General features: G+C 40.5%; 1 long non-coding RNA gene across 1 annotated transcript; it reads right to left on the reverse strand.

Moving 5' to 3' along the window:
* Window positions 1-1,036: 1,036 nt before the first annotated feature.
* LOC147050478 (uncharacterized) lies at window positions 1,037-6,063 on the reverse strand. The gene is made up of 3 exons (XR_015067431.1): window positions 6,013-6,063; window positions 4,818-4,875; window positions 1,037-1,708 (listed from the first exon to the last, which is right to left on the reverse strand). It is a non-coding gene; the product is annotated as an uncharacterized LOC147050478 (long non-coding RNA).
* Window positions 6,064-12,622: the final 6,559 nt, after the last annotated feature.

Consider the following 12,622-nt stretch of genomic DNA (forward strand, 5'->3'; position numbering starts at 1 on the left):
GCGCATACATTCAAATTAGGAGGGGCATCAAAATTCGAGTGGCACTGGAACTTGCCCCCACTCTCTCCACTGTCAACGCCGTTTTGTGATTTCGTATCCCTTCCCACTACCGCTAACCATACACTGTTGCTATGACAACATGGCAACCCCATGTTAATTCACGATGGACAGAAGCGTGGGCAGGCGGTGGGGGCTATGAGGGCGTAGGACGTTTAATGGCCGGTTATTAAATAAGTGCACCACAGACCCTCTTCCGTCAGGACGGAGACGAGCAAGAAGCCTTTTAAGTCCTCCTCCTGCGAGATTCGATTTGAGCTGAAAGCAGAGGAACCTTCTAGAAGATGAAGATGAGATGACTTCATCCCCCGTGAGGAGGATTTCCATGGTTACCGTTGGCCTCCAAGTCACGCTTTCATTTTATACTTGAACATGCTGGACGCAAACGGGACACTACATTAGCTACAGCCAAACAAACAATTCTACTTTTACAAGGATAGGCACTGTCAGACAGATCGTCAATGAGCAAGTATTACTATAATACCCACTGAGCATTTTCTCGTCTAATAGAATGCTTTTAGACCCCTTTGTGCTGCCTAGACGCCTACGCTATAACTCAGCTAAAAAAGGTCTAAAAGTGAAGGTTTCATAGACGTCTACCCCGTAGACATCTACGGGATAGACCTCTTTTCTACTGCTATGCTATAGACGCGCCTCTTGTGGGCTTTTGATAGCCCCCTCTGCTACTCAGCGCTGGAGCCTGTTTTATTTTTAAAGCCATTGCTCTCCCTGTTTTATCATCCGTGGCCTCTTTGTGCGTGTCCCCAACAGCTGAACTTGATGGACCATTGTAGACCTTGGGATTGCTCTGCCAAGAAATATGAATATGAAAAAAAAGACGACCTTGGTATTACTCTGTAAAAGAAATATGAATATGAAAAAAATGACGACCTGTAAAATTGTTTTTCCTTGATGTATGTCACGTCAGTCGCACATTTCGAACATGAAGCAATTGCACAGGAATGAGCAGACAGTTTTTTTTTTTTATTTACCAGCGCTATTAGAGCAGTCTTCTCAAGGGCCCTCTGCACGAGTCACACGACCACGCATATTGAACGTTGTCATTGTCATTTGTGTAGAGTCGACAACAGAAAAAAAATGTCAACATTGAGAGCAGTATTACGCCATCACATTGTAACCCTTCACTGTTGTCTTTTCTAATCTACAGTACAGATGCAAACTAATCAGTCTTCTTGGAAACATGCAGGTCTTCAAATCAGCCCCTCCCAACACGAGACTGTTTTGCAATCTGTATACAGGGAATTATGAACAGTGTCTCAGTAGAGTGGAATTAAGAGTGTACAAAATTGAATTGAGGACTTTTTTTCTTGTAAAGCAAGCAAAAAATAACTGAAAAGTCAATGACTTTGATAGTACAGCAGTTAAACCATACGGAACCCTACAGGTTCCATTTGTAAGCTGTCAAGAGTGAAGGGAGGACCACAACATCCAAAATCTTGACAAACCAATTCCAAGCATAATCATTCTGTCATTTAGTCTTGCATCCTGTTTTTCATTTGTTTCCTTGGACATCATGTCAAAGGTCTCCAGATCAGTCATGGGCAACCATCCACCCTCTGCGTCACATTATGAACAAGGCTCCTCAGCCAAGGGGTTGCCAGAAGGGTCTCCACGATGACCTTCAGAAACTCTGAGAATAAAGAGAAATAGAAATAAAATACTCACTTAAATTACTGCAGCTACGACCTTTTTAAACAACTAATACCTACAAAAAAAAAAAAAAAACTTTCTTACTCTTACCTGTCATGGGCATTTCACACTCACTTCTTAGCTGTTGAAGAATGAAGCAAATGTTCGCTGCAAGATTCAAATGAACCATTTTCCAATTACCGTATTTTTCGGACTATAAGTCGCTCTGGAGTATTAATCGCACCAGCCATAAAATGCACAATAAAGTGAAAAAAAAAACATATATAAGTCACACCGGAGTATAAGTCGCACTTTCGGGGCAAATTTACACCAAGAACAGACATGAACCAGCAACAACAGGCTAAACGATACGGTATGCTAATGTGACATATACACAAACGAGGAGCTGAGAACGGGCCTGAGTAACATTCAGTTATTCAAATAACTATTACATAAATAACACATTTATAAAACCATCTGTGTCACTCCAATTCATGAAATCCATCGATCGTCCTTTATGTAAACAATGCCGAGAATGCGCCGCATATGCGCCGCGCCGCTGACATCGGACTCGCTGTAAGTTGCATTTCTAATTATTCCACAGACCCATATAACGATATGTAAAGTATATTTCAAATAACTATCATATAACAACAATATTGGCTGCTCGGTGGCGCACTGGGTAGCACGTCCGCCTCACAGTTAGGAGGGTGTGGGTTCGATTCCACCTCCGGCCCTCCCTGTGTTGAGTTTGCATGTTCTCCCCGGGCCCGCGTGGGTTTTCTCCGGGCATTCCGGTTTCCTCCCACATCCCAAAAACATGCTTGGTAGGCCGATTGAAGACTCTAAAAATTGTCCCTAGGTATGAGTGCGAGTGCGGATGGTTGTTCGTCTCTGTGTGCCCTGCGATTGGCTGGCAACCGGTTCAGGGTGTCCCACGCCTACTGCCCGATGACGGCTGGGATAGACTCCAGCACGCCCGCGACCCCCGTGGGGACAAAGCGGTTCAGAAAATGGATGGATGGATAACAACAATATTATCAAACCATCTGTGTCACTCCTAATCATTAAATCCATCGATCAAATTCCTCGTCCTTTATGTCAACAACGCCGCCTGCGCGCCGCACAGAACTAGTATATAACTATATTGTAGCGTTAACAAAGTACCAGGACAGACGTGGGTTTGGTATAAACGGCTCTTTATTTAACAAAATAAGAGTTCAACGAGCCAACTACTGACCTGTAACGATAAGAACATGTACAAGTTGCTACACAAAATAAAATATACTATAACATAAATAAGTTTTTCAAACTTTGTGTCACTCCAAATCATTAAATCCTTCATCATCTTCGTCATCCCGTGATCGAATCCCTTGTCCTTTATGTAAACAACCCCCGCGCGGCACCGGTGACGTCACTTGCAGTTCAAATGACAGTAATCCCTTGCTAGATCGCGGTTTGTTTATCGCGGTTTCAATACATCGCGGATTTTTTAATTTTGAAAATTTTTGAAAAAAATCACATGTAAGTCGCTCGCGATAAGTGAAATCCGCAAAGTAAGGTCACTCGCTCATCTGTACATTTATTGTGTCTATAAATGTATATGAAACCATTTAAGTGCATATTTTATTATAAGAACGTTAAATAAATGTTTCAAACATGTAAATAGTACATTGATAGTATAAATAACCTACAGATTTTTTGCATAAATATTGAAAATATAAATATTATACGTGTGTGCGTGTAACATGTTAACATGAAGTACTGGGCAGGGTAACGAGTTAGCGGAAAAATGCTAATTTGCGATCATGCTAACACGTGAAAACGGACCTCTAAAAGAATGTAAACCAACATTTGGAGCAATACTACATTGTCCTAAAGGTTAGACATACGTTCACTTCTCTTTTTAGGAGACCAACTTACATCGTCAATTACTACTGTATCACTGTAACATGTATGTACACGAACGTGAAACAGGAAGTGGTATCCCCTGAAACCGGCCTTCAAAATAAAGCACTGAAGAGAGAGCAACAGCAATATGTACATATTTTGTTCGGTTAGACAATCTCATATACGTTTTAATACTCGTGTGAAAATCTCATTATTTTATATAAACATAACTGCTCAATCAGAACACGAATACAACACACAGAAATGTATAAACACACACACACATACAGTAGCACTCACACACACACAGACACACACGCACATTGACACGCACGCACGCACGCACGCGCGCACACACACACACGCACATTGACACGCACGCACGCACGCACGCACGCGCGCACACACACACACACACACACACACACACACACACACACACACACACACACACACACACAGAGGTGACGTCCCCACACTCTCAGATACCAAATGGTCAGGTGACATTTCCCGCCTTTTCTGGACAGTATAAAGCAAACTGACCTGTAGAAGGAATTTGGTGTTTCATCTGCTGTCGTGCCCTGTGTACTGACCACCATTACACAACCCAAGATTTTGCCAATAATGAACCAACTTCATACTTCACATCTTTGTTTTTCCTGGTTCAACAACGGACACGATGTGTGCACGATGCACAACACGCAACAGCACCCTACCTCAAATCAAAGCACGACTGAACAACATAACATGGAGAATTCTTAACACATAGTGTAAATACGTTTTTAGAACAGCTTTTATGATATATTTTTTTATAACAAGGTACAAGTGTACATACTGTAAATATGTTTTAAGAACTCATTAATATAACAAATTTTCGATAACAAGTTGCAAACACTGTAAATCTGTTTTTCAAACTCTTATTATGATAAAAAAAATTTTATAAAAAGGTACAACTGAACGCACTGCAATTGTGTGGGCACTCCCTGGCTTCTGCTGGCGTGTGGGCAACTTTTGTGCCATAATTCCCCACATTAGAAGTTTTATTTTGAATGATAATTGTTTTTAATTTGGAAAAAAAATCCGCGATGTAATGAAACCGCAATAAACGAACCACGACGTACGAGGGATTCCTGTATATTCAAACCACCAATTTCCAAAGATAACGCAAGACAGTTGTGATTACTTCAACAATCAAGAATAAGTCTAGAATCAATCTGTACCTTGTGGAGATCAGTCAGTTTTTAATACAGATGCTCCTCTTTTCTCCAGGCTTTGAGTCTGTGTTGTTAAAGGAGGAAAAGAACATGTCTTATTTGACAACTCACCCATTAACCGGTTCATCACATGGCACAACACAATTTTAATAAATGAGATGCACATTTTAATGACATCAGAAGATAAAAACCTACCTTTTCACGTGCCACTCCTTGAACTAAATCTGGAGTCGCAAATCACTACATGGGTTTAGTGGCGAAAGATAAATTGCATGTAGACTTCGGCAGTTACACAGAATTAGAAACCTATATTGTGTGGCGTCATCCATAGCATTGTAGTCCACATTTCTAACCGCTAGAGGGCAGACTATGTCCAGTGAATAAGGGCTGGCTCCCTGTGAACTCAAAGCAGCAGTCTTTATTCGTAAAAGAAGCCAACACGACACAACACATTGCGCTTCCATGTAGTGTTTTCCCCCTTTTCATGACATTTACTTTGAGACAGCAAAATGCATGTCGCAACGGCAAATTCGTGCTACCCCATAAAAACTGTCAATAACTTTTCATGATAGCCATGTTTCCATGCAACACTAAAAGTCTTGGAAGAAAGCCTGTTTCGGACCTGGTTGTGACAAGGATGGGAGACCATCAGGGCATACCAGGTGCTGAAAGCTTTTTTTTTTTCCTCCACACGTCAAATGTGTTAAGAAACCTTTTCAAGATTCAAGAGTTTTTATTCGCCATGTTTGAGCGTGCCAAACAAGGAATTTTACTTCGGTACATCACAGCATCTGTTCAACATTTAGGTGACTAACAACACTCAGGAAATGTGAAAATGACAAATATTCTCAAATTCGGAGTACTTGGATTGGAGACACCCTGGGAATACCAGGTGCTGTAAGCATTTTTTTTTGTGGCACTTCAATCGTTAAAGCAAATGTTTACACTCATCACGTATGGCATTCGGAAACTGCAAGCTAGTCCCTGTGGGTTTTGTACTTCGTGTACGTTATCACAGTTCATCAGCAAGCCAAACTCATGTATAAATTTGAGTCATAATTCAGAGCGTCTTGCTCCCTTTATTTTCACATTCCAGTGTAAAACACGAGTGAAACTGCAAATGGAAACAACAAAAACAGTTTCCTCCACAGTATTCTTATAAACAGTAATAAAGTTATCCTACAAAACGATGATAACTTACAGTCATTGCTTCCATGAGCATGAGAGGAGAAAGATTCACCTGGATGACGCGAGTAGAGTTATAACGTCTCTCAAGATCATTAGTTGTCAAGTCACTTCAAGGAAAATATGCACAACTTCTGGTGCATTTCAAAATGAAGTTCTGGTTCGCTTCTGAACGACAAATAACTGTGTATGTTTCTTTACTTAGAAAACATTTCTTAGCATAACGTATACTTTCAATAAATCAGTTTAAGTACACTTAGCTTTCTAACATCAAGAAAACAATTCTGACTGCAGAACACTAGTTTCAACTCCGACATTAAAACTACAGTATAACCCGAGTTTGAAATGTATATATATTGTGTGGTGTCATCCATAGCATTATAGTTCACATTAATTACCGCTAGAGGACAGACTATGTCCAGTGAAAAAAGAGCCTGGCTCCCCGTGAACCCAAAGCAAGCAAGCAAGCAAGCAAGCAGTCTTTACTTGCAAAAGAACCCAACACAACACATCGCGCTTCCATGTAGGGCAGGGGTGTCCAAACTCTTTGCGAAGCGGGCCAGATTTGGTTAGACGAAAATGTATAGGGGCCGATCATTCGCACCGACATTCCTTCATTCGCACCGACATTCCTCAACTCATGACCATTCGAAATGAACCTGTAAATATGTAACGATATTCATTGCTGTCTGCAGATAGGTCGATATTGCAAATGAGAATCTATTGTCAATTGCACTACCAGAAAAGTTAAAGATTACAATAATAATAAATTGAATACAAATAAACAATTTTATGAAAGTTGAATTCATTTTTTATTAGCTGTATTAAGTTTGTTTTATTATTGTTGTATTAATTAGAAGGGTGATATTGGTGTTTCAACTGCAGTAAACAGGCCAGGTTGCATAATGTCAGATTTTTAATCCAAATTAAATCATTCTCCATTTTATCTTTTGTATTTCAACAAATTACTTCCTAATCACAAAATAATAATCCATAGTCTTTTTGTTGTTTGCGATCACTGTAATCTGTAATAAATGGATTGTTGTTCAAGCAGACAGGGGCTGTGTCACCTCATCCGTGACCCCGACAGTCGGGGTCTGGTTCCTGTCTCGTTCCTCCTCCGCAGGTTGACATCTCCTCAGCCGCAGTGAGTGAGATATCACGAAGCTGCCGAGTGCCGTTTTCCTGTGGAACAATGCAACTAGACTTTCTATTGCTAAGTTTCTTTTCTTACCAAACTAACACAACACACCAGTAATATTGAGTAAATATGGGATAACTCTTACAATTACTTCAACAGATAGGTTTTGCTATGATACTCGCATACAATAAAGAAAGATAGGCCCCGTCAACAATAATCTATGAGAAGAAGGGAAGTATCGGATAAGACCCACAGGTGTGGGAACTGGGAGTTAATAGAATTCTCTGAAGCTAGACAGAGAATTTTGCTGGAACAAGGGGGTTCTGCTCATAAATTTTGAGAGTATCTGCCAGGGGTGGCCAGTGCCCCACTGTACAATTATTACCACACTAGCATACTTCAATAACTTGTTATCAACATAATTTAAGTTAAATAGTTCAGAAAAGAAGAGCTTATTGGTCATTTGAAGAAGATAACATGTTTAGGTTGCAGAAGTGTCTGTGAAGATTAGGACTCATTCCCTTTGATATAACAATAGCGATATTGTTAGTACTGAAGTTTATAGAAAATTGATCAGAGACTGTTACATTTCTTTATTATTTTCTGGGACACTCACAATATGTTAAATAATTGTTTTTATAAACTGCTTTCTCCCAGAATGCAGTGAGGTCCTGAATGCTGTGAATTTGAAATGGAAACTTTTCAGAAATTCTTATTTTATTTCATCACTCATGTCTTCCACTCAAAGTCTTATACAGTATATTGCTGAATTGTCTCTCGCCTGTTTCTCCTCTCCCATGCAAAGAACATTGGGCAGGTCCACTTTGGCAGAGAAGAGGATCTTATTTGCCTCAACTCACTCTGCTGCATGTCTCCAATCACACAGACCATGCTCTCCATCCGGGTCTTATGCAAAATAGACAAAAAAGAAAAAAAAAAGAAGAAAAAAGTGTTTTCTCAGTTCTAAAAGCATCCCGGTTTCTTTAAAACAAACACCATTTACTTTTTTGTGTGCACATCTTTGCTTTGGAACAAGGGCAATGCCATTTGATTGCTTTGGAATTATACGACACAAATAACTTTCCAAGGCGATTGTAGGAATGTAAATCTGGCTCATGGACTGAAAACGAGATGTACTTCACATGTGCCTGAAATGAGAGTTGGACATGGGCTGCCTGAGCATTACTTTGCCTTTTAAAGCAGGTTGCAATGCCTTCTTTGACTTGCCAAAGTATTTTAACTGCACCATTCTTTGAGTTTTTTTCTTTAGCAGTAGTATCAGTACCAATCAGTAAAGAGCGGAAGTTAGGTGTGTATGCTAACCTACTTCAGAATCCAATTTTTTCTGTACTGAATGCATTCCTCCAACTCAGTGGTACCCAACCAATGTGATAACCGTCGTGGGTTTATGGACTGACCGAAATCCCAACATATAGTTCGACCAAAGAACCTGGATTGTGCATTTTCTACCAGCACTAAGTATACAGTTAAGTCGTAACGCCTTCACTGTGATAACCACTCAGCTATTGCCAGAACAGCAGGGCGTCTTTAAACGTGACTTTGTTCTTTGTCGCAATATTTATAGAGCTAGTCTAAGACAGTAAACACAGTCATGTTCATTCTTCTGGATTTTAATCGCAAACACTTTCAATGGTTTATTCCTTACACCGTCTATAACTATAATATGATATATCATAATAATAATAATAATATAATATAGCACGTTCACAACGTCCTTCATCATAACGTAACCAAATTTAATATAGAAGCTGGTGTAATACTTAACAAATTTTTGGTGGTGGTGTGCCTCAAGATTTTTTCCAAAGAAAAGGTGTGCCGTGGATGAGAAAAAGTTGAGAAACACTGCTCCAACTCACATTGAACATTTTGCACTTCACCCCAGTTTTTGTTTTGGACATGTACGGTGATTGAAAAGCCATGTCTTCCATTTTTGGACAGCAGAAATTCCATTTGTGGGTCCACAGTGATACGTTTCAAATACTGTATTTTCTGGACTATAAGGCACACCTAAAAACCTAAAATTTTCTCAAAAGCCGATAGTGCGCCTTATAGTCCGGTGCGCCTTGATTATGGACCAAATTCCTAAATTTAAACTGGCCCGAAGCATTGTGTCATGAAATCCATCATAAGTGGCCTGCTGAAGACTATGAATCATCAATCCAAAAGACTATGGATCATTATTTTGTGATTATAAAGTAGTTTGTTGCATGTGAAGTCGAAATAAAAAAGATAAAATGGAGAATGATTTGATTTGGATTAAACATCTGACATGATGCATTAATGGTGCGCCTTATAGTCCAGTGCGCCTTATATAAGGTTTTAAAATGGGCCATTCATTGAAGGTGCGCCTTACAGTCTGGTGCGTCTTATAGTCCAGAAAATACGGTAATCACTTTCTGTTACTTCCTTTGATTTGGTGGAGTGGATGTGTCTGGCCAAGTTTCTCTTCCAACAAGTAACAACACAGAGGAGGTTACTTTTTTACCTTTATTCTCTTGGGCAGTATCAGAATAAAACTCCATTGAGTTGCTGCAGTAGAACAGTCAGGGCTGGAGATGGGGATATTGTCGTCTGCTGCAGACTCATTTTGGGCTTCGCAGTAGATGAGGTGGGTGTTTTTTTGTATTTTAAGCCAAGAAATGTTTTTGATTAGAGGACAAATTAGTTGTATGACACAATTTCATGCATGTGCTTTAATCTTTAAAATGACATTACCTCCAAAAGCGATGGCATTTTTTTATGTGCACATCCAAATGCTGCTGAAGTCTTGATGGCAGGCTTGGTTTATAGATGTCTTTGGGACAGAGGGGGCAGTGAAACAATCTGCAGCATGTTGTGCAGCGTTTCACCGCAGGCTCTTCCAACAGAAGGAAAAATTGAATAGTGCATCTGAGAAGAAGAGAGAATGTATTACGTGTTTAAATTACAGTACAATTACTTTATTTCTGTGCAGTATGCATGTATGTATGTACCGTAATTCTCGGACTATAAGTCGCGTTTTTTGTCATAGTTTGGGTAGGGGGGCGACTTATACTCAGGAGCGACTTATATGTGATTTTTTTTCACAAATTTTCAAAATTCAAAAATCCGCAATGTAGTGAAACCGCAATAAATGAACCGCGATGTAGCAAGGGATTACTGTCATTTGAACTGCAAGTGACGTCACCCGTGCCGCGCGGCAGTTGTTTCCATAAAGGACAAAGGATTCGATCACAGGATGACGAAAATGACGAAGGGCCCCACGTACTACCGGCGTCATTAGCGGCTTTGTTTGTAAGTGACACGGAGAACGAAGAGTTTGAAGGATTTAATGATTTGGAGTGACACAGAAGATTTGAAAAACTATTATGGCTTTTACGCACGCCCGGTCCTTCTCGACGAGAGCTCTCTTTCACCTCCGTGGATGGAAGTCGGGGGCCGGCGCTCGGCCGGGTGGCTGTCCGGGAACGGTGGATGGGGCTCGGACATGGCTTTTACGCACGCCCGGTCCTATTATATGTAGCTCTCTTCCACCTCCGTGGCTGGAAGTTCAGTAGTTGTTGGCTCGTTGAACTCTTGTTTTGTTAAATAAAGAGCCGTTTACCAAACCCACGTCTTTCCTGGTACTTTGTTAACGCTACAATATAGTTATATACTAGATCTCTGCAGCGCACGCACGGCGTTGTTGACATAAAGGACGAGGAATTTGATCGATGGATTTAATGATTTGGAGTGACACAGATGGTTTGATAATATTGTTGTTATATAAACCCACGTCTTTCCTGGTACTTTGTTAACGCTACAATATCGTTATATACCAGATCTCTGCAGCGCACGCGCGGCATTGTTGACATAAAGAACGAGGAATTAGATCGATGAATTTAATGATTTGGAGTGACACAGATGGTTTGATAATATTGTTGTTATACGTATAAACCCACGTCATTCCTGGTACTTTGTTAACGCTACTATATAGTTATATACTAGATCTCTGCAGCGCACGCACGGCGTTGTTGACATAAAGGACGAGGAATTTGATCGATGAATTTCATGATTTGGAGTGACACAGATAGTTTGATAATGTTGTAATATGATAGTTATTTGAAATATACTTTATATATCGTTATATGGGTCTGTGGAATAATTAGAAATGCAATTTACGAGTCCGACATCAGCGGCGCGGCGCATATGCGGCATTGTTTACATAAAGGACGATCGATGGATTTAATGAATTGGAGTGATACAGATGGTTTGATAAACGTGTTATTTATGTTATACTTACTTGAATAACTCTGAATCTTACGTCAGGCCCGTTCTCAGCTCCTCGTTTGTGTATATGTCACATTAGCATACCGTATCGTTTAGCCTGTTGTTGCTGGTTCATGTCTGTTTTTGGAGTTGGATTTTGACAAATAAATTTGCCCCCGAAGTGCGACTTACATTCCGATGCGACTTATGTATGTTTTTTTTTCACTTTATTGTGCATTTTATGGCTGGTGCGACTTATACTCCGGAGCGACTTATAGTACAAAAATTACGGTATGTATGTATGTATGTATGTATGTATGTATGTATGTATGTATGTATGTATGTATGTAAATATACGACCCACAGCATCCAGATGAGGACCCACAGCGTTCGCATGACTCATTTTCATCAAATTTGATTAAAAATGGTCAAGACGCTAACTGGAAAACGAAAGGGAAAAAAAGGTTCCCTCTTTGTAACTGTGAGCATGTGGCCCTTCAAAAGTCCATGTACACTGCTGCTGGCCCAATTGTAGCTTTCCAGTTCATCTGAGAAGACAGCAAAAATGTTAACATGGAGCTGAGCATCTGGCAACAGCAACACGTCAAATGTCATATTTGTGCCCTCTTAGCACTTGTTAGCGGAAGCATCAACATGAGCCAAGAGGACACAACAAGTAGGCGAGTGTCCTTCAAAGAGCCATAACAGCGCTTAATATAGCAGCAGCCTTCCTTTATCTTCAATGCCAATGTCTACTGGGACTGTTGGGCGGAGCAGCGTAAGGCCTGGCATGTTCTCTCCTACATGCACGCCATTGATCGCACCACACACCCTATGTGCTGTCACCAAGATCGAGGGGAGGGGCGTGCGTATTTTTGCACGTGCATGTGTGTGTGTGCGTATGTTTCTCTGGGAGGTCTTGCAACAGGTGTCGCATGCCTGATGCCCCTGGACAACAGGTTATTTTGGATTTCCTTATCAAAGACGAGCCGGGAACAATAGATGGAACCGCTCGTCTTTATTTAGACTGTGTTGACTACAAGAGAGAGATAGACAGACAGAGAGATGTGGTAGTCAATTAGAAATGGTAATCGCGATTAATTGCATGATTTCCACAGTTAACTAATGATTAATCGCAACTTCATGTCGCCATTTGAATGTGTTCCAAAGGTTTAACTAACTTCAAGGGAGCCTTTCTTTTTCCTCCAATTGCTTCAGTATCCATCCATCCATCCAT

This window comes from Syngnathus leptorhynchus, chromosome 10 (assembly GCF_054491065.1).
Source record: "Syngnathus leptorhynchus isolate UIUO chromosome 10, UIUO_Slep, whole genome shotgun sequence".
NCBI lineage: Eukaryota > Metazoa > Chordata > Actinopteri > Syngnathiformes > Syngnathidae > Syngnathus > Syngnathus leptorhynchus.